Below are 27,927 nucleotides of genomic sequence, written 5' to 3'. Positions count from 1 at the left end.
GTACGTCCCCGGTGATCGGTTTACTCACCGCCAATGCCGTAACTCTCCAGAGTTACGGCGGAAAGTGCACGTCTCCGGGGGCGTCCACCACTCCTCACTCCACGTCTCCGTTTCTTCGGCGGTGGTGTTGGTGGTGCGATCCAACCGTGGAATCCCCTCCTCTGGCTCCCGCGGTAACCTCGGTTTCCTCCTGCGGTCCTCAGCCCTGGTGTGTTTGGCGTCTTCAGCGTCTTCCGTTTCGGTGACTTCCGGACTCTCCCCGCCGTCCTGAGAAAGGCTCTTTTTCTCCACCTCCTGCGGCTGCCATTGGTTGTCTTTGATGGCGCTTTCTGCGTCGTCCTGCAGGGGAGAGGGTGTGAGTTTTGGGTTAACCCTGTCACGACTGGATTCTGTCTCGTCTGTGTGCGCGGACCATGCACCCGGGTAAGTGGCACCGGCCCCCCCTCTGGACTCCCCCTGACACCCCTCCTCAGAGAGGATTTCCACCTTGCGTAAGGAAGATCTTACCAGATAATGTTCAGTGGGGGTTTTCAGCAGCAGCCTCACAAGCTTTTTTTTTTTTAGCTGGAATGACTATTAGGTCATGCTTGCAACCCTCCTGTGAGGGGGTGGTCTGGAACAAGGACAAAGACTCACTCTATTCTGCTCATGCCGGTCTGGATAAAGTCGTGAGACGGGAAGGGTTAACCACAGTATCTCCCTGCAGGAAGAAGGAGCCGGTGGCGGAAAGGCCAGCGAATGGGAGATGAGGGACGGACCGGAAGAGTGAGGGCAATCAGCCGTAAGGAGTACGACGCAGGAGGAAGAGGGCGCGTGGAGGCGTAACCCGGAAGAAGCTGGACCGAGCAGGGAAACAACGGACCAACGCGTGGAGGGGGAACAGCTGGAGAATCCGGAGAACGAGGAGACAGCTGCAGGAGCAGAAGACATCGGGGAGGACGTGGAGAACTGGTCGCGAAGACTGGTGGACGCCCCCAGAGGACGCTGTAAAGCCGCTGCAACTCAGGAGAGTTGCGGCAGACGCGGTGAGTGACACAGAAAGGGAAGGGAGGGGAGAGAGTACCTTACTGAAAACTGACCTTTAAATTCCTTTTCTGCCTGTAATACACCTCGGGTCTTTGGTTGTTGTTATTCCACCCTTCCCCGGCGTTTTAGAGGCGCTGATCTCGCGCTGCTGCTCCTGTCAAGACTGTGGAACTATTGTCACGTCTCTTGAGAGAAAGTTCCTTCGTCCCTCACACCTTTTGAATGTTTTCCTTTTATTTTCCTTTCCCTGGGTTCTGGCGTCCGGATGGCTGCTTTGAATAGGGGAGAAGGTATCCCCTAAACCAGTCTGTTTCCAGGCTATGTATAGAAAGCCCATGGTATTCTGGCTTTGACTCATAGGAGTAGTCTAGAAGCCGGATTTTCTTTCTTATCATTTTGTGTTCCCTTGAAATACTTCACTTTGGGTGTTGTGATGGTAAAACTGAAGTAGAGATAGGCCGGTCCACTGTCCTCTCTTTTCTTCTTTTGGAGAGACTCCGGGGAGACGTCACCCAAGTCTTGACCTACGGAGATCTCCGGAAGAGGACGAGACACCAGAAGACTCAGCAGTAGACCGTCCATAGAACCACCCATACCACCCATAATTGGAAGCCCACCTTACCATTTGGCTTGTTCAATAAAAATCCAAACATTCAACCACCAATCAGGCCTCCTAGATCCTGTAGACGCCCATCCCTACGTCACCTCCCCAATTAGTTATGCAGAAGGCTGGTGGACGCGCTCAGCTCGTGGAGAAGTGTGGCTCACTGGTTAGAGGAGGCAGACCCTGAAGCAGAGGTCAGACCCGGGACCAGGGTTCGATTCCCGACGCGGCAGGGTGTTGAGCTCAAATGTCCACGGACTCGATAATTCTCGCTTCGGTGCCTGACCTAATCATGGGTTCACACTCTGCAACTCTGGGCATTAAGCTTGCTTAATCTCCACAACGGCCCCCCCGCGGCGGGATACCTGGCTTTCACCTTGGGGATGCCCTGTAGGGGCTATCTCACAGGGAAAAACCAGGACGGGTTCCCAAGGCAAGCGCGGAGATACCCCTTCGGGGGTCGATTCTGGCGCTATATAAGAAATGTAATAATAATAATAATGGCTCTGGCCCTTCAACAGACCCTGCAGCTCCTTATATGATACAAAGATCTGCTCCTCGGTTATGAGCCTTTCACTTCTAGGTACACAGCTGCCGTGCCAGCCTGGGGGGAGTGCACCCAGCGTGTTGCACCGAGTGCCAGGCTTAAGGGGGGGACTCCCTTTGCATGACAGACGGAGGTGAGACCTGAGCATCCAGCAGAGATCTTTGTGTGACTGGCCTTTTTCAGGAGGTAATACAAATGGCATGATAGCTCTGATCATTAACTTACTTGATGGAGAGTCCTGTGATTCGTCCAGTCAAACTTTTGATGAAGTAGCATAGAGGGTTAGCGTTCCTGCTGAAAGCACACTTTGTAAAATGCAGCTAACAGATTTGTATTCTTTCTATGTAGATAGTTCAGTGGGTTACTGCTTTTCTCACATAGATCATTTTCTTACTTGAGGTTCTTAAATTACAATCCTTCCAATGTAGCACATTGAGCTACGACTGGTCTCAAAGTGCTTCATGCAAATTGCAAGCAACGATTTAGATACATATTCTTTTTTTATCCAACCTTTTGATACTCCGAGATTGATAAAAATTGATTCTTTGGGTAGCAATATCATTTTATTAATATGACACCCCCAATCATTGTGTTACTTTTCAAATCCTGAGTTTATGAGACAGATTTACTAACATTTTGCCCTTGATTTTCATCACAAAACTGAGGCAAACCTTGTGCAAAATGTTTCTTTTGGGGTTGTTTACTTTCCAGAGAAAATCCTGAATTCGTGTTAACACAAAGTAGCACTATGTGCTACTTTGCGTCAGTAAGGCGTACCGTGGATGGTACATGGATGATCTCATGTACCCACCTATGGATTTGACGCTAAGGCCCATCTTCTAACTTTGGTGGAAAGGGATTTGCATAAAAAACGAGGCTTCCTCGAGGGAGTCATAAAGTTGAAGAAAAGTTTATTTTCTCATAACCTTTCCAACTTTGCGTGTGAGCTGTACCGTACAGCACACAAAGTGGTAAAGTGTCAAACCATGTCAAAGCATAAAATGTCGTGCTGGAAGGGTACCCTTCCAGTATAAAACCTGTGCTTCACAAAGCATGCACGTCCTTGCACTATGGTGCAAGGATGTGTGCATTGGTGCAAGGCACCCTAAGGTATGCACCACTAGGAGAAAGTAACAGGTTTGCTCAGATCTGCACATTCGTTTCTCCAGACCAAGCACTCCATAGGCTAGGGGAGTGGGCGTGCTGCAGCCCCCACAAAATAAACTGGGGAGGGGATTAGGGCTCCAGATCAAGCCAGTGTTGAAACTTAATTGTTTAGTAGGTTGGGAAACTGAAGAGAAATGATAGAGTAGAAAGAAAAGTATGGCTGCACTTTACATGATAACCACTACGGATCGTATGGGACCTTATTTGTACCTTTCACCATTGCATCTTCAGAGATCTTACCTGATTAAGTTTAGATTACATTTTTCTCATTTTTTGGTATCATATCCAAAAGGGGTGCAGGGTAACGGGGGTCTTGCACCATGCCCATGTGATTCAGTCAGCGCAATCCATGCTGCACTTTTTCTTTTTCTGTAAATTGCACATGGTACCTAGGAAGCAGTTCTTCACCCCCTTAATAATGTCTCTAAATATTAGAAGTTGTAGAGCAGCCCTATTCCATCTCCAATTGTTGGACTCGGAATTAGAGTCTGTCTATAGCAGTGCTTACATTTATTTCGGCTGCTGTAAGAATATGGGATTGGGTGGGCAACTAACATCTCAATGATGCTTTATCTGTTTTAATTGATTTTTAGCAGTGTTAAAAAGATAATTTGCTGACGTATGTAGCTTGGCATGAATATTTTTTACTAGGGTTGTACAAGTTCTCTTTCTCCACGCACATGTAATCTTATGCAATAGTCCCTTTATGACTGCATTTTTATGAGCATAATGGTGTATAAAGATTCGTTAGATTGCATGCTAAGCTATAGTTTTAATTCTATTTTATTTGATAATGGAATGGATAGGGATGTTACATCCGAGATTGCTGATATTGTATGTATGCAGAGTCAATGCATTAATTATTTACATAGGAATGTACTTTTGATTTCATGATTGTATATTTATAGGTATGATGGTGCACAAGGGGATTTTGGTTATTAGGTGAGTTCTCTCGGATTGCTGAGTGGTATAAGATATGACATTATGGACTTTTGTGATTTTATCTTTTTATGTACCGAGTTAAACTAATAATTAGTTGCATTTTTCACTGTTAAGTATTGGCTTTATTTTTAATGTATTTGTGCAGTGCTGATTTATGGTTTAAATCATTGGTACTCACAAATATTTTTCTGGGGCCACAAAGTACACTTTGGGGTGTGCATGAGGGCCGCATCGATGCTGGGTCATGTTTAGGGAGGCAGGGTGGGATGAGGAATTATCGGGACAGAACCACATCATTTCAAAAGATTACTTGAAAATGCTTTCTTTCTAACCTTTTTTTGGCACATTTTGCACACACGCCAACATTTTCAAACTGGGAAGTGGGAGATTTTGGAGAAAAAAATATTGGGGAATGTATTTTCCTCATTGGCTTATATTGAAATTGAGGGAATTTTAGGTGGGAGTCACCTAAAATACAGCCATTTTTTGCATCCAAAATCGTGAGTTTCCTGCCTCAATTGGTTCTATTATAATGGGGTCACTGTATTAGATAGGCAGCAGGATATCTTATACAATGTGTAGCCTATACATTTTTAACATTTTGTAGCCTATGTTATACTGTGTGTAGTTAATTTTTAAATGATTGGTTTGCACATTGCATACTGTTACAGTATGGGACCCATTAGCACTATTAATACACATTTGCATTTTTCCAGTGCACCAACCAGGACCCTACAGCAGTGGTCTTAAATCATTTTAATACCGCCCCCCACCCCCAATGAAAAAAAAATCATCTGCCCCCCCTCAATTTTTCACAATTATTCTATTCAACTAGCAATGTTTAAATATGTCTAGATGTATATAAACATTGCAGTTAAGTTCTGTTACCATTTTAAAAATGCAATCAAATACATGATTGCCAAACATACTATTCTGGTCAGGCAGGCCTTACTAACATGAAAAGTTATCCACAGGTGATTATCAGTAATGGTTGACGGGGTAGATTTAAGAAATATTTGGATTCCCTTCCCTTTTGACACCTTCTTCCAGACAGAATATACATGACAAAAGATGACAGCGATGGCCCATTACAGAGAGGCTTATTGACGCTTTTTTCATTCCACTGAAAACAAAGCACTATTATCAGCATAATGCTTCTTTTGTCCAGAGCCTGGAGACCCCCCTGGGATCATTTGATGCTCCCCTAGTGGGGCCTGCTCCCCAGTTTGAAGACCATGCCCCATAGTTACAAACATAGACATCTAGAGCCCTGCTAAGTGTCCAACCCAGGTCCATGTGTGATGTGTTGTCCCAGTCAAGGTTTTTTCTTTGAATTCTGGGACTTGTAGTCTTGTGTATTCCATTTAAAAACACAGGACTACCAATCGAAGAGTTAAAAAAAAAAATGAATTGGAGCAGTACATTTTGCTTGGACCTGGGAAACGTGGCACTTTTGGTAGTGATCAAACTGTGCTTTCCTACCAAAACAAAGCATTTCCACATATCAGTTTAACTTACCTTCATTTTTTATTTAAGATATGTGCATCACATTTATAGGATTTTTTATGTTAATAACCAGCAAATTATGTACCATTTTTTAGGTCTCGCCTAGGCAGCGCTCATGCGGTGCTTTAGGAGAGGGCCTTTAGCAATCGGTCTTCACATTTCAAGCATTCGCACTCGTTCTTGTGGCGGCAGCCACCTTGCGGGAGCGAGCAGTGGCGCGGCCACGTGAATTACAAACAGTGCGCCGCTGCTCGCGCCCTCAAGGTGGATGCCGCCACAAGCACGAGTGCTTGAAAAGTGAAGACCGCTTGTTATTTTCATGGTGCACACCACTCGCGGGACGCTGTTTTGTTATGGCGCCTGCTCCTCCTTGTTTTATTTCGACATGGTAATAACTCGCGCCAAAGCATCTCTCTTCATCCTAATGGGATTGTAATGTCGTTTGACAATCAGAGCCTGTGAGGAGCAGAGATATTTCTAACTCATGGTACATTAGTCTTTCACTGCGATACATTTTGCAGATTTCTATCATTAAAGTAAGGTGAAAATTACCATTGAGGAGTGACAGAGTCACAAAGGGACAGTGTTACGGTGCTATGTTGGTAGGTCACTGTGAATTTTCTGTGCATATGCCGTGTTACTCAGAGTGACCGCGTTCCAGCTACAGATAAAGAAGTGTCTGACATACAGCTTTTGAAAAGGCAGCTTTTGTTCGTCGCCAAGAAATGGCTGCTAGCGCTTTTCACAACTCACCCTTAGAGTTTCACTTTCAGGAGGCAAATTCAAGCTCGGAACACCTTGTACTGCAGTGACTAGGTCTCCGGAAGGAGAAACCGTAGACAAGTAAGTCACAAGAGTAGAAGTGTGGACATGTATACTACATCATCCTTAATATTGCTTTTCTAATGTATGAGTATTGGCAACATACTCCTGCCATGCACAAGTTATTGATACCTGTATGCAATGTATGTCAAAGTAAGGTATTCAGGTATATTGGAGACTTATGAAGAGGGCTCTAACTTGACTGTGTACATTATGAATGCACAAAGTTGCGAAAAATATGAAATTCTATACAATGCGACGATCAACGCTTTCCGGGAGTATTCAAATAGTTGCGCATGTACTTGTACATAATGTACAAATGCATAGTACAAATGTTTAACAAATGTTCATGCTAACTTTTTGTTTCCACCTGCAAAGTATTATTTCCCCTGGTGAAACACCTTTCCTTGTACACCCACTAATTTCGGGAATGTTCCTTCCATCTTTCCCAACCTTTCTCCTGCCCATAACTGGAGTAAATTTCTGACTTTATTTACAATGCAAATGCCCCATGGTAACATTTGTATATGTCCACTTACTCATGATGTTATGTATACACCAAATTTCCACAGCATTCCTGCAGCAAGGAGCAACTTTACACCTGCTGACAAATATTTCAAGCGGGTGCAATATTATGTGTTTTTATTTCAATTTAGGGGTATGAATTTACATTTTGTAAATTCGAGTACATATATCATTCCATTTGCACCCTGTGTTGAAGATAGAGGTACAAATGGCTTTATAAATCGGCTCCAGAATATTTTTCTACACAGACCACCCTATTTACACAGGCATTCTGTAAAAACAGTATATGCAACTGCATCTTTCCATGGTTTTTCAAATCCACGTGCCGGATCAATTTATGTGTTTAGGTGCACACTAAGGGGTCGATTAGGATGGCGGACGGACCTGCGTCCGTCCGCCACCCCAGAGTAGGAGGGACCGTCCGCAGGGGCAGCGGCGGTCCCTCCTGTGCAATTAGGATGTGACCGCCACCCTGGCGGTCACATCCTGTATTTTTAACATTGCGGCGGGTGCTGCTTCAAGCAGCACCCGCCGCAAGGTTAAAAATGAAAGCAGTGCATTTGCATGCACAAAGCGGCAGGCACCTCCATAGGTACCCCCCATGTGCACCCCCCACCCCACCTTCACCCCTGGGGGCCCGCAACGGGCCCCCAAACAAAAGTCCGTATGCCTTTTCATGGCAGAAATGCCGCCGTGGAAAGGCATAGAAATGCTGACATCCTAATATGCCTGGCGGTGTCTGATAGACACCGCCAGACATGTTAGAGCTTTTCCGCCGCGGTCGGAAAGCGACCGCGGCGGAAAAGCTGCGGACGGTCTTCCTGACCCCCCAGCCATCCTAATCTGGCGGGGGGTCTGTGAAGGCTCCGCAGCGGTTTTTCCGCATCCTCCGGGCCGGCGGACTCTTCCGCCGGCCCGGAGGATGCGGAAAAACCGCTATCCTAATGAGGGCCTAAGTGTGGAAAGAGCATCCCTTTGTAACTGTCATTAGTGTTTGGTGGAATCCCAGGTGGCTTTGAATGCCCATGGCCACTCCTGACAATGGCCTTGTTATGCCCATATCTGTGTCTGTAGGTATCCTTGCACACTTAATTCCTACACAATGGTGCAATTTGAGCACACAGACTACATTTATGTACCACGTTGTGAAATATGCCTTATAAATTAACATATATGGATAAAATACACATACTAAATGTTAGACTTTGCATCTTTTGACATGTTCCCCTGAGTTTTTGCTTTCTGACCTCCCCGTTTTGACTCTGTTTTGCTGGCATAGTGTTTCTGCACACTTTTCTCACTCTTGATCAGTGGTAAAGTGCAAGTGCTCTTGTGGTAAATTGTGTTATGGATTGGTGTTTTCATGTTTGGATATTTGATTTACTTGTTAGTCCCTAGTAAAGTGCATTGAGTGTGCCAGGGCCTGTGAATCAAATGCTACTAGTGGGCCTGCAGCACTGATTGTGCCACCCACGTTAGTAGCCCTGAAAAGGTAACTCAGACCCACCATTGTGGAGTCTGCACGCAGTTTGTAACTGCCATGTCGACTTGGCCAGTGCACACACTTGCCAGTTCCTCACCTTCCCTTTTTTTACATGTCAACCACCCCTAAGGTAGGCCCAAGGTACCCCTTTTTACGTCTCACACCAGTTTCTACTTGAGGCACGGTGTTCCACATAAATGTAATGATGTGGAAAACCTAAGTATGTTGTATGCTATTACTAGAAAGATAAAGGTGCTACATTCAAATGCTAAATATATATCATTATTCCAGGGTGCCCAGGGCTGGACATCGTCTGCAGAGAGCACTGTATTGCTACTTACCGGCTATAATTTAACAAGCATTGGCATAGCCAATAGGTCTCACCTTTGGGACCTTATAAGTGTTTAGTTATCCAGCACAATATTCTTGGTGCAACAACATCAACTGTTGAGTGGCTAAACACTTATAAGGTCCCAAAGGCGAGACCTATTGGCTATGCCAATGCTTGTTAGGTCTCGCCTGAGCCAATGCGCTTGCGCATTGCTCCGGCGAGATTATAGTAAGCGGAAAAGAAAAGTCTACCAAAACGGCTGCGGATCGCATACAGTTCATGTGATCTATACGCGTGCACACCATCACCAGTGTCTGTGCCTCGGCATCAGACTTCAAAGGCTGCCGCTCCCCCGCCCCCCCGCATGCACATCGCACACCACCATCCCTCACAACCTCACACCCCTCACCCTCACAACCCTCTCACCCTTACTCACCCTCACCCCCTCACACCCCCACACACCCTCACACACCACATCACTCAGGAACACCACCACATCACTCAGGGACACCACCACATCACTCAGGGACACCACCACATCACTCAGGGGCACCGCCACATCACTCAGGGACACCACCACATCGCTCAGGGACACCACCACATCACTCAGGGGCACCACCACATCACTCAGGGACACCACCACATCACTCAGGGACACCACCACATCACTCAGGAACACCACCACATCACTCAGGAACACCACCACATCACTCAGGGACACCACCACATCACTCAGGGGCACCACTCAGGGGCACCACCACATCACTCAGGGGCACCACCACATCACTCAGGGGCACCACCACATCACTCAGGGGCACCAGCACATCACTCAGGGACACCACCACATCACACAGGAACACCACCACATCACTCGGGGACACCACCACATCACTCAGGGGTACCACCACATCACTCGGGGACACCACCACATCACTCGGGGACACCACCACATCACTCGGGGACATCACCACATCACTCTGGGACACCACCGCATCACTCTGGGACACCACCGCATCACTCAGGAACACCACCACATCACTCAGGGGCACCACCACATCACTCAGGGGCACCACCACATCACTCAGGGACACCACCACATCACTCAGGGACACCACCACATCACTCAGGGGCACCACTCAGGGGCACCACCACATCACTCTGGGACACCACCTTATCACTCAGGAACACCACCACATTACTCAGGAACACCACCACATCACTCGAGGACACCACCACATCACTCGGGGAGGGGACACCACCACATCACTCGGGGACACTACCACATCACTCGGCACACCACCTTATCACTCGGGGACACCACCACATCACTCAGGGGCACCACCACATCACTCAGGGACACCGCCACATCACTCAGGAACACCACCACATCACTCAGGGACACCACCACAGCACTCGGTGACACCACCACAGCACTCGGTGACACCACCACATCACTGGGGGAGGGGACACCACCACATCACTTGGGGACACCACAACATCACTCGGGGACACCACCTTATCACTCGGGGACACCACCACATCACTCAGGGACACCACCACATCACTCAGGGACACCACCACATCACTCAGGAACACCACCACATCACTCAGGGACACCACCACAGCACTCTGTGACACCACCACATCACTCGGGGACACCACCACATCACTCAGGGGCACCACCTTATCACTCGGGGACACCACCACATCACTCAGGGGCACCACCACATCACTCAGGGACACCGCCACATCACTCAGGAACACCACCACATCACTCAGGGACACCACCACAGCACTCGGTGACACCACCACATCACTCGGGGAGGGGACACCACCACATCACTTGGGGACACCACCACATCACTCGGGGACACCACCACATCACTCAGGGACACCACCACAGCACTCTGTGACACCACCACATCACTCAGGGACACCACCACATCACTCAGGGGCACCACTCAGGGGCACCACCACATCACTCTGGGACACCACCTTATCACTCAGGAACACCTCACCACATTACTCAGGAACACCACCACATTACTCAGGAACACCACCACATCACTCGGGGAGGGGACACCACCACATAACTCGGGGACACCACCACATCACTCGGCACACCACCTTATCACTCGGGGACACCACCACATCACTCAGGGGCACCACCACATCACTCAGGGACACCGCCACATCACTCAAGAACACCACCACATCACTCAGGGACACCACCACAGCTTTCGGTGACACCACCACATCACTCGGGGAGGGGACACCACCACATCACTTGGGGACACCACCACATCACTCGGGGACACCGCCTTATCACTCGGGGACACCACCACATCACTCAGGGACACCACCACATCACTCAGGGACACCACCACAGCACTCAGGGACACCACCACAGCACTCTGTGACATCACCACATCACTCGGGGACACCACCACATCACTCAGGGACACCACCACATCACTCTGGGACACCACCACATCACTCTGGGACACCACCACATCACTCTGGGACACCACCACATCACTCTAATACACCACCACATCACTCTAATACACCACCACATCACTCTAATACACCACCACATCACTCAGCACCACAACAGCACTGTCCTTGCTTGCTACCAACAAGCATTGCCATAGCCAATAGGACTCGCATTAGGAAAGTGTAAGCTATTGGCTTTGTGAATAACAATGCTATTAATTTATATATTTTCTAAGCCAACACATATTAAAAAAATTGTCATTTACAATACCAATAGCTCACACTTTCCTAACGTGAGACCTATTGCATTGCAAATGCTTGTTTTTTATGTGCCTACTGACCCACTCCCCACACTTACTAGTCCAGCATACTTATGTTCCCATTTTCCATAGTTTTTCTGTCACTTCCATTAACCAATCAGATAATCCTTCCCCTATGAGCAGGACTGCCTGCCAGGCTGTACAAGCTGAACTAGCTGTAGCAATAAAGCCCATAACCAGGAGAGCCTAGGAAAATGAACCCTAGTGTCATTGTTTTCTTCTTTTCTAATTCTGAGTTTTGTTTCACAATGATTTTGGCTTGTTCTATTAGCAGGGCTGCCTTGATCATAAAATAAGGCGAAGTGACCATAGAAACAAGCATTGGCATAGCCAATTGGTCTTGCCCATGGGCGAGCTTTTGACTTTAACAATTGGGTAGGGGTGGCGAACGGGAAGGAAGAAACAGAGACAGGGAGAATGAACAATGATGAGGGGGAGAGGAAACAGGGACGAGAGGGAGGGGGGAGGAGAAAAAGGGACGAGAGAGGGTGGAAGGGAAAAGGAATAAGTTTGAGATTTTGGCATTATAAATGACAATGCATTTTATTTATGTGTTGGTTTTTAAAACATAAATAAAAGGCATTGTCATTTACAATGACAATAGCTAAAACTTGTGTAAATGAGAGACCTATTGCATTGCAGATGCTTGTTGTAAGTAGCGGCAGTGCTCTGATGTGGGGATTGGAGGCAACGTCACTCCCATGATGACCACGTCAGAGTTTGAAGTGGAAGAGGTAGTTAACAGGCCCTCTGTTGCAGTTGTTAGTCGGGGATCTGACAGGCTGTCTGAAGAGGTCTTGCAAGGCACTCCAAGAACGTGGCACGAGAGCTCAGTGGAGCTTTTTGGAGCTGTGTGCCCCGGCTGTTATTACACACCCAGGGTTGCATCTAATACATTAAGTCAACAAACGACATGTTAGCACATGCAGGCAGGGCATTGGCGCCCTCTGGTGGATATATTACGATGTATCAATTGCATTTATTAGACTTGATGCGATCGTCTGTCCTGTCAGAAATGGCTCACATAATATCGCTGTTTGCATAGATTTTTACTTCCCGGATGTTCATTTCATGTTTGTTTGGCTTCTTAAAACAAAAACAACAAATAGATTAAAAGAAGAGTGGCGTTGAAAGGCATTGGGCACAGTGATTTCGTTTGAAGTTGTTTTAAATGTAATGAGGAGCCTGCAAGGGATGCGTGTCACTAAACTAAAATGCCTAGGACGTTTCTTGACCATGTGTGCCACAGGCAGAAAAGGCGCGAAACTTGACCATTGCAAGGAAAGTGTCCATAACCAATAGTAACCATGAAATCTTTCTATAGTCCTGTACATTTTATATAGTTTCACCCTTTATCTTATTACAAATAATATAATCGTAAGCAGTAATATTGAAGCACCGTACCCCGCTATGTGTTGCATTTGCAATGTGTACATTAAACCAGGATCTAATGAACGTCAAAGAGATCTGAAGCCAAGGCAGTCACCCAAAGTTAAAACACATCCATCAGCTCAGGTGGACCCCGCGTCACTGCACACGGGGGGTGCGCACCTCATGGAAGCAGTGTAGGGGGACCCCGCGTCACTGCACACGGGCGGAACGCACCTCACGGAAGCAGCTCAGGGGGACCCCCATCACTGCACACTGGCGGTGCGCACATCACTGAAGCAGCTCAGGGGGATCCCGTGGCACACACTGCGGTGCACTCGAGCACACAGACAGCGCTAAAACAACAAAGAAGCGAACATGACATCTAAAGGATGGGCAAAACAAAGTGGCCATATTCGAAGTACCTCATTGAAAGAACAATGAGCACATTATACTGTAATAATACCAGTGCCAACACTAACAACAGTAAAATTATAAATACTACTACTAATAATAATAATAAAATATCAGAACACCACCACAGAATAAACAAGCCCGGGAGTTGTGTGCGCACGCACTAAAAGGAAATTTTAAAAAAGCCGGCGATTAGTGCGCACAGAAATGCAGCTGGCACAGTGCGGGGCTGCTGCTCGCTCCCAAGAAGGCTAGGCCAGGGCACAGAGAAGGTGGGACATGCACCCACCTTGGACCAATTTTGTGCTGTCTTTCTTAGAAAGACGCATGCAAAAGCCAATTACGGGTGCTAAAAAAAAAAAAGCACATGCACAAGCGTGTTCAGCGTGGAAAAGCCCTTACTAAAAGCCTCGCAGATTAGCGCATGCGTGCTGGCTCAGGCGAGACCTAAAAAGGCCAAAATTAGAAAACGAATTTGCTTTGCTTACAGGAAAAAAACAGAACTTCAGCAGCTTGGTTTATCTGCTGCTCCTTCCCAAACGGGAGGTCTGCTGGCCGCCAGTGGCCCGCGGGCTGTACATTGAGTACACAGGTTTAAATAAACCAAATAAAGATTATTAAACAAACAGCCCTTGCTGGAGTTCAGAAGGTGAATTGGCAATAAGGATGCCTTTTGATTTTGGTTTTTGCTGAGTATTCAAAAACAGAAGACAAATGTCAGACAATCCCTTCCGACAGATTGATTCAATCTAACTTTTACCATTCGATTGGTGTTTACTTTTCTTTCTTTGACCATAAAATTAGTGAAACCTGAACTATGAGACAATCTTGCTGGAGTACAGACAGCATGAAAGGGTCTAGGATTCTTTTTTACTAATTTACAACAGGATTTAAATACCTGTAAATGAATTGTACATATTATTCAAAATGTGTCCATTGTTAAGAAAGCACAAACGAAGCAATTTATTTTTGTAAAGTTCAAGTGTGAAGGAAACAAGGATTCTATTATGATAAAAACGAATCAAGGCACTTTTCTTAGTGTTTCGCAAATAATAAATATTACTGAAACTCGTATGTGTTAAATAGTTTTTTCAGTAAAACTGCTTGTCTGTGCAAATTTAGTGGTAATTTCAATGGAAAATGTGCTATCTGTGAAAGTCAGTGCACTACAAAACCATGATATACTAATATATTTGCAACAATATGCTCCCAAATGCACCGCCGGCTACATAACACATCCTTACCATTCTCCTGTTGAATGGACGTGGCTCATTTGCTTCACTTATTCCTGTGTGACGCTTGGATTTTTCACAGTCCCTATGACATCAGTGATATAACATTGATGGCAGCACCCCCACTCTGAAAATTGTTCCAGCTCCACTGAAGGACTCTTAAGGTATAACGCCTGCCAGAATGGTTGACATGTGACGCCTAGACTTTCCAGTCTGCATTGTCTTAAGTAACATTTCCTCTACAATGATTTAAACACTTCTATAACGTATTGTCTCTGTATATTATGTCTGTGTCTACTAACATTCTACATTGGTTTGAGTACCAATATAAAATAAATAAAAGTGAGAGGGGCTATGGAGATATGAGGCACCATTGGAAGGTAGTAGGGAGGGATTCAATGACGAAGGAGGACACTGCGGTGTTTAGACGACAACAAAGATTGTTGTACCGGGCACTCCCAACGCTAAAGCCGGCCCTCCACAGCTGCAATGCCGGTTTCAGCTCCTGGTGGATGTGCTTTGCCTAAAGCCCATTTAGTAGGCTGTTGAGTACAAAATCATATCCCCTACATTAAAATGAAGTGGCTTACGCCTATAGCAGACATTGAAGAAAACTGAAGGTGGTAGGGAAATGATCTCTCTTTCTATGGGACACCCTGCTTGAAGGGCAGTCGGTAATAGGGCACTTGTTGTTGCCTCATGAGATGGAAAAAATGTGCTTTATCTGAAGTTTCCGTTGGCTATCGCTGTCAATATGTCCAGCTTCTCGTGTGGGTGGCGGCTGTCGAAAGTGCTCTGAAAACGCTGAGGGGAGCAGCACAGGGAAGTGGGGGCTGCGGAAGGATGCTAGAAGACAGCTGCATTGCTTCAATTGGTGCAGTAGGCGCAGTGGTACCGGGGCACACTAAGCCCTGATTATTGATTTATTTTATAATTAAGACAGCAGCCGAGGGGCCATTTCCTTCCTTGCACTAGGGCCATGATAATCTGCCTAAGCTACTGCTAGAAGACCACAAGAGAGAGAAAGAGAGTGAGTATTAAAGAGAGATGGTTCCTCTTGTGCTCTCAGTGGTGGTCCGTCCAAAAATGGTGCCTCTGGAGGAGGGAGCCTAAGTGGTGCTCCACCTGCACCCTAACTTCGCCAATGACAGTTACGTGGCCCTATGATGTCATGTATGACACCTTCCGAAGTTTTGGACTGTTGACCCCTGCAACACTTTTTATGCTGGGATTCTTGAGCCCATGCTGTTAAAATGCAACTGCAAGTTGAAAAATGACCAAGCTGTTGCCCAAACTGCCAGGCCTATCTAAAGGTGCAACATAAGGCTTGGGGGTGATTTTGGCAGCTATACCCTTCATTAAAAGGGTCTCGGGCCAACTTTCCAAAAGTAGGATGGGGTCACCCAGAACTTGCATCCCACCGCTGACACCGTAGTACCAAAATAGCATACACCGCTGAAAGTGGTAGGGGTTGGGCTAACATAGGGCAGGGGTCCATACAAAGGCAGCCCACACCTCTGGGAGGACCTGATCCTGGTGCTCTGCTTGCTGTAGAGCCCCACCAGCAGACAACACCACACAGTACCACCATTCTATAGAGGCCATTTTGTCCCAGTGATGGGACTGTACCGCTTGATCACTCTGTGATACCGGCCTCAATATTCCTCTTGCTACAGTAGCCATCATTATTAAATCACATAAAAATCGCCCCTTGAAGGTTCAATTTACAAGGCATTTTATTCCTATTTTCGATGTTTTGGACCGAGTTCGAAAAGGCTTGAAAGTATTTAAAAGGGTACTATGGGAGTACATTTGGCTTTGTGAAGGGGAAGTACAGGGGTCTTGGGAGTTGAGGCTTCATGGAGAATAGTGTACTAAGTAAAATCACAGCATTTAAAAAATGAGAATGCAAACCTAGAGAACCAACATACAGAAAAATGCTTTGTGTGAAAAATGTCTTTGCTAAAGTTTTGTTGAAATAAGTTATTTCCATACAGAACAAGCATTTGCAATGCAATAGGTCTCGCATTAGGAAAGTTTGAGCCATTGGTATTGTAAATTATATATTTTTTTATTTATGTGTTTGTTGTGAAAATAGCTATTGTAATAGCTAAAGTAATAGCTTTGTCATTTACAATGCCAATAGTTTTAACTTTCACAAATGTGACACCTATAGCATTTGTAATGCAATATGTGTTGTATTTTGACGAAAATCCAAGAACAGAAGTGAAATATTAACATTTTTTTGTGACATTTTCACTGGTGATAATTCAGTTGACCAAGCCCCTTACACTTCGTAAATGTGCAAGGAAAAAAAAACACCCTTTTAATTGACGGGCCACGCCATGAAAACAGAAAAGGAAACAATAGTTTTACTTTGATTCGCGCCCCCGGCAATTACCAACCAAAATGGGTAACAGAATACCATATATGTTGGGGTTCCATTGGGTAAGAGAACTGCCGTGCCAGCTTTCACTGGATGGGCCCATGAGTGGGAGAACTGAACTGCTTACCAGGACACAGAGCAGGCTAACAGATCGTGCACCTACAAGCACTGTCCGTGTATTTATCTTCCGTCTTCTGATAGCGGGTTTTAACGCTTTAGCTTCATTAACAAATTGTGTGCTGTGGTAAGGATGGCCACCTCGAATAAACAAGAAACAGATTTTACTTTGTTGAATTGACAGCATTTCTGACGTATGCGGTTTTACCGCCATGAAATGCAGTGGACAGAAAGCGGAAATAATATTGTTTTATTGAAGCCTTGTACCGTGGCATTATTGTAGTCGATGTTTATTTGAGGTGCAACTATTTGTCAATGAAACTTGATGCCGTGATGCTGCTGTTATGTTTTGTTGTAAACTGAGATTGCTAATCTGTCGGGTCTAGATATTATCGACACTGGGAAGATGAAATGCCATGACAGTCTGCCAGCATTTGAACTTTTGTCCTGCAGATAGCACACCAAAAGCCTGAAATAGACCCATCAACAACTCTCACACGACAGCGCCCCACACGCCCAATGCGTTCCACTTCAAGTGATGAAAAGACTGCACAAAACATGCAAATGCAAAACAAAGAAAGAATGTTACAACTCCCATCAACACGTTATTGTTTAATAGCATAGAAACAAGACAGGCAACATTCAGTGACAGACATGCATGTTAGCCATTGCATGTTTTCAACCCCAGAGCGCTGTGATCAACAGTGCAACCTCTACTCAAACTATAGTCCCAGGAAGGATGAAAGGCGGAGTTAGCCCTCCTATGATTTGAGCCCATGCCACACAAGGAGCACACGTCACCAACAGCTGCCCAACTATATTAAAGTAGACCATGACACAAATGTAAACAACAGTGGGGCCCCCATGTCCCTACATACTTATGTGGTGAATAATGCCCCAATTGAGGTCCAGAGGGTCCTTCATCCTATGGGCCCTGGGCTCCGGTGCCACTGCACCTGCTGCACATGGATAACCTTGGCTGGGATTCCGGTTAGACTTTACTTCCGCTTTATAATTCGAGGCACGGATTTAAAAGCCCCAGCATGCAAGTGGTTATCTTGGCTCAAGGAATAAAAACAGGTGTGTTACAAATGACAGTGGACTACTAGGCAGCTATACGGACTGCGTAGTGGCGGAAACCGGGCGCACCGCGGTCTCGGTCTGAAGCTCAGGGGGTTATTAATGAGTATCCGCCTGCCGCCGGCCTCTCTGAAGCCCTTTCCAGCGGCTGCGGGCTGTAGCCGCGCTACAGACAAGAGACAGAGATGTATCGTAAATAATAAAGGTGCCTAAATAATTAACCCCATTAGCGAGTCGCAGACGGCAACTTAATAAAGTGTTTCCCGGGGCCCCCGTGACAGTGAATAATGCCGACTGTCACTGGGCCTTTGCGGCCTACAGAAATATTCCCGCGTATTCCGGTGAAGCCTTTAACTCTTCCTTGCCCGGACACTGCCCGACGCAGACATTTTTAGAAATTCCCGCTCGTTTCACACCTGCCAGAGACAACACAGTGAGTGTGACCTTTCCAGGGTGCGAGCTGGCAGTACATTATTTTCTAATCTAAATACAATTATCTCTGAATTAAGTAGCCTCTGAATAATGCGCGACCGAACCATTGCCGCATTGAAAAATTCAGCAACATGTATCACCGTCAGCGCTATTTTTATTTATAGTAGTCGGAAATAACAGAGCGGATAAAACAAATACTTATACAATGCAACAAAACAGGGAAATGTAGTTTCTTGCTTTGAGCAAGCACTCGTGCCGGGCGGGGCGCAGGAACCTTACCAATAGCAAACAAGCAAAACAAGTGACGTCAGGCGGGCGCGTGCACTTCCGCGCAGGCGCAGAGTGTTCTTGGTCGCTTCTCCGGCACCCGCCAGCCCATCCATCGGGAGCCGGGCAGAAGGAGCCCACATGAAAACAGGACAAGAAGAGAGCCTGGTGAGGTGAGGTAAGGGGGGGGGGGAGCGTGTGTGTATGCAGTGTGTGTGTGTATGCGACGGCGGGGGTGGGTTCTCTGTATGCGTGTGTGTATGTGCGCTCGTGTGTGTGTCTCTGGTGAGGTAAGGGGGGAGCGTGTGTGTATGCAGTGTGTGTGCGCGCATGTGTGTGTATGCGACGGCAGGGGTGGGTTCTCTGTATGTATGGGTGCGTGCATGGGTGCTCGTGTGTGTGTGTGTGTGTCTCTGGGTATGCGCATGCGTGTTGGTGCTTGCTTCCGAGGCAGGAGAGGGGCACGGCGCCGTGCGCGCCCACGAGGTGCAATCTGCGCTCGTGCACCCTCTTGTCCTCATTCCCAGAAACGGGTGACTATAGATGTCTTCGCAGACAGCAATGCTTCGCATTGCTTACGTCTAGCTCGACCTAAAAAGGAATCAAGTGCATGTTTTCCTTGTGGGGAAGGGGTTCGGGCGGACCGGAATAATAGGCGAGGAGGCCGTATGAAGTGTGCAATGTTTTACAGTTTTTATTGTTTGGGACAAACAGGGTATGAGGTGCCAGGAGGAAAGGTCGGTAGGTTGGGTTGCAGTCTTCAGGGAGTGTTATCGTCGGAAGGAGTTTCCGGTAGGATGCGGGAGTTCAGGTCCGGTGTTGTCCTGGTGTCCCTCGGAGGTATGAAAAAGAGAGAGAGAACAGGGGCCGTTAGTCCCGGAGCTTTGGACTGTCAGAGCTCTGCCACCGACACCAGGGATGTGTATGACCAGAAGACATACAGTGAGGGTAGGACGGATGGGTGGGTCGTGAGGGAGAGAATCAGATAAGGGGGAGGAGAAAAGGGTGATCCTGTGAGGACGGGCGAAGGGGTTCTTTTTACAATGAAAGGGGTGCTTCTATATATATATACAGTGAGGCGGTGTAATTACAGGTGCTTTTACTACAACGATATTTACACTATAAACAGGGGGGGACATGGAGACGCTGTACTCACGTGGCCCGCCGTAACTCTCCTGTGAGTTACGGCCGCTCTCCAGCCACCTCCTGAGGACTCCACCAGTCTTCGGACCAGACGTCGTCCTCCTCGTCCTCTCCACGGGTCTTCTCCTTTCCTCCGCTCTCGGTCTCGGGTTCTTCGCTTGCGTCCTCCTGCCACGGGTCTGCTGCTCTGAACAGCGTCTCTTCCTGTTCGCCGTCTTTTCTGTCTACCAGTGAGGAACTTCCGGTGTCACGGGGAACTGCTTCCGGTCCTGCGCACTCCGTCACGGGTTCCTGCAGAGGGAGAGAGAAAGAATCCGGGATGACTGGGAAGCGCCGTGGCTGGGTTCTTGACCTAAGGATGTGGGAATGCCACGCCGCCCTACCGAGGTAAGGGCCATCTCCTTTCTACAATCCTATTTTATTGTGTATATGAATGGTAACAAACACAAAGTAGAGAATGGCATATTCAAAGCTGTGTTATCATATCTCTGGTCCACAGGATGATTGATTTTTTTTTTTACACTGCACCAACATTTCTAACAATTCCTAAAACAAGGAGAAATGGGGGAAAGGATTTCTATATTTACTGCAACCCTAAATGGGGAGTGAGCATGGATGATAAACAGCGGCGCTGACAAAACATTTGGGAAAGAGGGTGAAAGACATGGTACTAGGGTAGCTGAGGAAGATGGTAGAGAGGATAAAACAAGCACTGGCAAACCGAATAGATCTCATGTCCACAAGGTATTTGCTCTGTCAATGTTTTTTTTAGCTATGCTGTCCACTGGTGTGCCTGCTGTGCAGCATGGCTGAAAGTAAAAAAGAAGTTCTGGCAGCATTGTTGCGTTGTTGTTTTTTATTGTCGGAAGGGGGGAAGGTGGGATTGGAGGCAACATGGAGAGAGGAGGGAGGCACCACAGAGGGCGGACTGAGGGTATGGCAAAAAAAGCCCTATGATATGGCCAGTATTGTCCATGTCATATCACGTAATTTTTGTTAAGGTGAGGGGAGGGCAACGAGGCCAAATGAGGGAAGGAGGGGCATGGGCAATACAGGTAAAGGAAGGACAGAGGGCGAATGTGGGTGTGGCAAGCCAACAGGGATAACAAACGGAGAAAGGGAGTATGGGGCAAGCCAGCACAGACAACAGACAGGGAGGGAGGGCCGGGACAAGCAGACAGACAGCGGAGAAACACAGAGGGGTAGAAGTAAATGAGGAAGTCAGATGAAAGCACGCACTCTTGTAGAGTGCGTAAATCCAAAGAACAAGCACTGGCGTTGCCAATAGGTCTCGCAGTAGGAAAGTTGGAGCTATTGGTTTTGTAAATGACATTTTATATTTATATATTGTTATTGACAATGCCAATAACGATATATAAATATAAAATGTCATTTACAAAACCAATAGCTCCAACTTTCCAAATGCGAAACCTATTGGCAACGCCAGTGCTTTTTTATTTATGTGTTGAATGACGACCCTCAGATTCCCACCACCTATACAACAAGCATTAGAAATGCAATCGGGCTCGGATTTATTTGAGTTTGAGCTAATGGCATTGTAAATGCCAATGTATTGTTGCTATGTGTTATGGAATGTGTTCATGTGGTGTGTACTGCCAGTGATCTCCTTGTGAGTGTGAGAATATTGCACCGTTACTGCCTGTGATGTCCTTCCTGTATTTCCAAGACTATTTTAATTTTGCGCGCGTGCACATGAAGCTGCACGCAAACGCAAATCCATAAACTTTCGTACACAGCAGAGTTGAACATTTTAAAAGTGTGTACTTTGCTCCAACTAAATACTCATTCTGAAAAGTGCCTTTCATGCAATTCAAAGGGTTCCTGAAAAAGCATCTTTAACTCAAGTGTCTAAATTCTAAATCGGTCCCTCCGTTGTTCTAACCATGATCACCAAAGCGCTCGAAGCCCTAACTGGGTGCGTTAAGCACAAAGTATGCATTCGTTTAGACACTGCTTTGTTCACTCCTTCAAGCATTTATTTATTTTCAGGTGCTCACTAGTTGATTCACTCATCCATTCAAACTGTATCGTGTGTTAAATACGTGATCAACCACCCTGTGAGGTATCGAAACTTGAGCCTGTGCACGGTAAAGCAGGTGCTAATGTTACCCCACTGAAACCACTATAATTCCAGAGGTGGCAAAAGACAAGCAGCGAGCTAGAAAGCTGCCAGTACATACTTTTCATTTACATTGAATTTTCTACGGAAAAATGTACCGTAAAATCAGAACACGCGAGTGTCTTTTTATCAACTATTATCTGCGCGCCATTTAGGAGTTTTTAAGCCTACATAGCGACGGGGCTTCCCATAAAAGTCGCTCTGTGCGAGTGTCTACTTAGTTTCTAAAAAGCAATCTGCAAATATTCAGCAGACACGCACAGTCCGATTTAAACTAAGAAAAAAACAGGGAAAGAGTCCATAAAAGCAATAATTCCTTGATTAGCCTCTCAGTGCGTCGGAGCGCTATGGTTAAACAAGGGGAGTGGGGGTCATCTACAGTCCGAGACTGGCTCGGGTCGGTTGTAACCAGAAGTGACTTGTTGCACACCGCCCGGCCTCCGTACACGTCCAGAGAGGCCCAAGAAGAATGCGCGACCCGCCCTCAATCACACAAGAGTGGGGACGTCACCTCATAGGGCCAGGGCTTGACATTAATGTGATATAGAACACCCCTCAGTAGAACACATGCGTAGTAGCGTAACTGTGAGTGGGGACGAACGGGGGTGATGCTGCCGTCTGAGGAGGAGACGAGGTCGAAATGCATCATACTTAACAGAAGCCTCGAAACTCACCGCCAGCGTTAGTAACATAATTAGCTTCAAATGCAATATCGAAATCAGAATAAATCAAAAATTGGAGAAAAAAAAGTGCCAGGGCCCATCACGGAAGACCACTGCAGCTTGCACCACATATTGCCCCTCCCTTTTTTTTTTTTGCCAATACCATTACCAACAAACCACCTAACCATCTCACTCCTAAAAGTGTGACAATTCAAACTGTTTTAGGCCACACTAAGCTACAATAATGGCGTGGAAGGCTGGAATTCATTTTTAATCTATATTGTCTTAATAAATAAGTTTGTTGTGCACATGTCAAAATTAAAGACCGCGCCACCATGTGGTGGACTGTCACTGAAGCCGGTGCGGACATTTAAGTGCTAGTGCCGAGCACCGAAAACCACCGGCTCAAATTAAGCGCTGAAAGCATCAGTAATATGAAAATATGTATAAACAGTTTTAGCAGTAACATACAGCAGTGGCAATCGGGCCCCGTTCGCTTTAACCTCGGGTTCTTTAGGAACAATATATGTATAGTAGGAATGATCTGATGCCTCTAGTGTGTGGACACTATGCACAGTCAACTACAAGTGTTGTTTAAGGAAATAGTGTAGGAGGCATTTCTTCTGAAGTGGGCTATCTGGCTCTGGGCAAGGAGGCTTCTGTTCAAACCTCGCGGTCCTGGGCAAATCAACCTATCTCACGGAATCCGACAATACTTATAGGGCAACATGGAGTACATAAAAAGTTAAAACAAAACTTGAGTGCTATGCAAAGGATTGGAAATTCGTCTTATTAATCATTATTATTAAGTGTTGCCTATTTTAGCTTCTGGGCGCTGGGCCTTACCTAGCAGTTTGCTGAGCTCGGCGTTCTGCACATCCGGGAACCGTAGAGCCAGCCGCTTGCGCTCGTCCTTGGCCCACACCATGAAGGCGTTCATGGGCCTGCGGATGTGGGCCTCGGTTCTGGGGCTCCCTCTTTTGGGAATGCTGCTCGCCGCTCGGTCGCCCGTACTCTGCAGAGAGCGGCAGAGCAGCTCCCCGGGCCGGCAGGAAGGAGCCGCACACGGCGTATATGCCTGTGTGCACGTAAGGAGGAGGACGCGCGCCCGACAAACACACTGCTAGATGGTGAACGCGCGCGCACCATCTGCAATGCATTACACGGCCACCCTGACAGCTCCTAATTATAATTAATGTACTTCTTTGCGCGAGCACGCACGAAATATGCCTTAAAATGGCGGAACAAAACTACATTTACCCTATCACTTCAAGCCTATTAAAAAGAAAACACAAGGAAGACGAATCACTGACCAGATGACAGAAAACGCTAAGGAATGTCTGGAATTTCTCTCTCCAAGGCCCTCTTCTTCTTTTTTTTCTCCTTTAACATTAGTTCTCAAACTCCTCCCAGCTTTATTCGGTTGAAACAAACAACCATAATAGCACAATATGTAATCACATTACATAAAAGAACAATTAGAAAAGTTCGACATCTATAATGATAATAAAATTCAAATACGTATTCCGTTAAAACATCATAGACTGCGTCAGTTCTCCTAAAACTCATAGCAGTATTACATGTTTTTTTTGTAACAGAGATCCAGGGCACGTAGTGCATGTAGTCAATGTGCCTGGAAAGAGACCTACCTGCACTTTTTTTTCCTTATTGTGGTATTGACTTACATTGCCCTGAATCATCTGTGCTGTTTGTTAATGTGTATAGTGCTGCATTTTCAAAGTGGAGGTTGCTCTTTTTGCAATAAATGTGCCTTTAGCTGAAGTAGTTAGTATTCAATGGCAGATTGCTGCTGCTCCACTATTTTTAACAGTTGCACGCTGACTGGATGTCAGATCTGAGACATTTTAGTGTGTTGATGCTGATGTTGTAGTCCGAAAGAGAAGGGTGAGGAGGAACGCTGTACGGATCCAGAGTTTCATGCATTATACAGGTGAAGATTATTGCCTGGGGTTTATCTTTGTAAGATTAATGGTGAATCACCCTACTGTGTCTTATGGGATCCGATGCTGTTAACTGATGGTCTTTTATCTTAGCATGGGTGCAACAGCGTGAAGGTCGCATGGTTGATTGAATAGGTGTGTGAGTAAACACCAGCTAGTAGGCCCAGTAATGTTATCTGGCCACATTAGCACACTGCAAGAGTGCAGACACCTTTAGTTGGTAAGACGGAGGGATGATCTGAGTTGAGCTGGTGAGAGAATCACACCTTAATGCAGGTGAAGCAGTTAGTCCTTTTAGACTATGCACCCCAAAAGCTATGGATACCCAGTTTGCTCTGTATAGGGAACACGCATCACAGGATGGCCTCCCAAGATCAGGCGACTTAGGTTTTGAGTTCAATGTGAAACATCTAATCATAGGTGTGACTGTCTGTCACAGAATATCGGAGTTATCCGCTCATTCGTAAAGGTTGAGAATGTAAATCGGATCATATGTGGGGCGCGGTAAACTGCCTCAAAACTCCAGAGGTGTAGATTGTAAAGTTTAAGTTTATGTATGACGCTGCCACACACATGGAGACATAATCAGAAAGTCATTAGGTTGGAGACCCGTCATGACCTAGCTCTATTTAGAATGCAGACCACCTTCATGAATTGAACATTTTAATTTGTAGTAGAGATGATCGAGCCAACAAATTAACAGTGAGAGCCAAGCCCAGTCAAGGGTTTGGTTTGGCTCTTAGAGCCTGTGCACGAGCCGAGCCCTTAAAATGTTTGCTATGTAAAACATACAACAAACTTCACGTAAAATATTATAAAACAAAATGTGCATTTCCTTAACATGTGGAAACTTTGATATTAATACGTCACTTTATAGCTCTGCACTGAGAAGTACTTTGTACAAGTGATCGTTTTTAAACATGAACCATTAGTGAACTAAAAGGCAGGACAGTTGTCATGTAAACCCTGTAATGGCCCAGATTATTATAGATGAACATTATAGTCTATTGAACACAATCGGTGTTTGTACAACTGGTATCCTGAACTCACATATTTGAAAGTGCTTTCATATGCGATAATGAAGAAAATCTTGCCCTGTTTGTTGTCATTTTATTTTACAGCATTTCTAGGTTTAATATCCTAAAACCGCTAATGTCGGTCATTTTATCAATCCTAATGTGGTGATGATTTAATGGCCAACTTGATCGTGACTTGATAGCAATGTATTTCAGTCTTGATTGTGTTAATCGTATGTTTTTATAAAATAAAAAACAATGAAGCTGAAATCAAAGATATACTGGAGCCCCCTACTGGTATAGTAAAAGACAACCTTCAAATTTTCAGATCCTAGGTACCATCTCTGTTTCTTGACCTTGAGCAGTCTAGCAGTGTGCCTACCCCCCAACTTTGGAGAACACTTTAGAGATCCCCCTTCCACGGGTGAATCGAAAATAAGGGTGGTAAGAAGGCAGCCCCGTCTCTGACCCCAGTGGCAATGGTGGTTTCAAAGTATTTACTGTGTCTTTCCAGCAAGCCGTGATGTGCCCAAACACTTGTGTGTGTGTTGTCACCATGTCTTCAGAGGCCCAGATGTGTCTGTATGTGAAGAATAAACCAGGCGCGTGCCACTGGTGCAGCAAGTGCAGCAAGTGCAGTGGCACTGGGGCCTAGAGGCCCAAGGGGCACGTTGAAGCCTGATCATTTTACTATCCCTACAGCAGTGAACGGGTGCGTTTTCCTTGCTTGGTCCAGGGCCCGTGGCATCCTTCCTAGCTACTGGGCTAAACACAATCCATCATCCGTATTTTCTGAATCCTTTTTGGGAGGGTTGCATTTGAACTGCCTCGAAGTGCACTGATAGGACTTCAGCTAACTCGTGGTCATTCGATGTATCTGCCTCGATGTAAGCGAGCTCTGAAGCCGCATTCCACTGAATGACATTCCCTGTTGAAAATGAATCGCAGAAAACAGCGCCGTGCCTACTATACAACACAAGTATGGAAACGTCTACCATACATACCCTCCCTTCTTACTCCGCGACCCAGAAGTCACTCCATTCTGATGCCAGGAGCAGGTGGCATACCGGGGGGCTGCCTCGGGCCCTTGAAGCCCATGTCATTTAAGACCACGGTAACAGGACACGGGTGGAGGGGCCACGCTCGAGGGAAATAGCTCAAAGGTCAGCGACTCACGAGCACAGTTCGCAGAAGTCCCGCCTCGTTATGAATGAACGAACTATCTTGGGCAATACCGCGGGCGGAGCGAGGAGGAAACTGGAAAAACACTGCGTTGATGGAAGGGGGCTCAGCGGCGGTGTTGCTATTTACAAACACTCGCCTGTCCATTTAAAATACTATTTCTCTCAAATGTTACCCTTACAGCAGATCATCGAGACCTCTGCCTCGGAAAGGATAAGATTCTACGAGGTGCTTGCTCGGCGGGTGGCACGGGTGCAAATTCTCCTGTGTGGCTAAAGTTTGTGTCACTACGCTAATATCAGAGTACCGGCTTGTTTCTGCGAAGTGCCGGTACTCTCCCTCTTAAGATAAAAGCTTACCTGCCCTTTCACCAGGCTGGCGGCGAACTGCCTCATGACGGCCTCCACGGTGTAGGCGCTGGACCAGCCGCGGGGGGTGAGCAGCTCCATGCAGATGGCGCCCCCGTCCAGCACGTAGCCGTTCTCCAGGCGCGGGCTCAGCACCCGCATGAAGGGCGGCGAGAAGGGGAAGTTGTCCGGGAAGGTGAGGTTGAGCAGGATGAACTCGGTGCCCGTCTCCTTCATGTCCTGCCACAGGGTGGAGTCCTTGTCCAGCTGGTGCAGCTTGACGTTCCAGTCGAAGAGGCTGTCCTCCACCAGCTCCACCGTGATGAAGCGCTCGCTCAGCTTGCGGATGTCCTGCAGCTCCTTCATCAGCCGCCGGCTGCGCACCCGGCAGGAAGGAGCCGCACACGGCGT

At 46.6% G+C, this 27,927-nt stretch overlaps 1 protein-coding gene and 1 pseudogene across 1 annotated transcript in view; one reads left to right on the top strand and one right to left on the bottom strand.

Moving 5' to 3' along the window:
* Positions 1–27,927, top strand: part of SLC44A2 (solute carrier family 44 member 2 (CTL2 blood group)) — a 341,764-nt gene that overhangs the window by 21,307 nt on the left and 292,530 nt on the right. The window lies entirely within an intron of this gene.
* LOC144817813 (ubiquitin-conjugating enzyme E2Q-like protein 1 pseudogene) lies at positions 25–27,882 on the bottom strand (annotated as a pseudogene).

The sequence above is a fragment of the Lissotriton helveticus genome, chromosome 1_1 (assembly GCF_964261635.1).
Source record: "Lissotriton helveticus chromosome 1_1, aLisHel1.1, whole genome shotgun sequence".
Classification (NCBI taxonomy): domain Eukaryota; kingdom Metazoa; phylum Chordata; class Amphibia; order Caudata; family Salamandridae; genus Lissotriton; species Lissotriton helveticus.
Note: the sequence above shows the minus strand (reverse complement) of the source record. Positions and strands in the feature narration are given on the sequence as shown.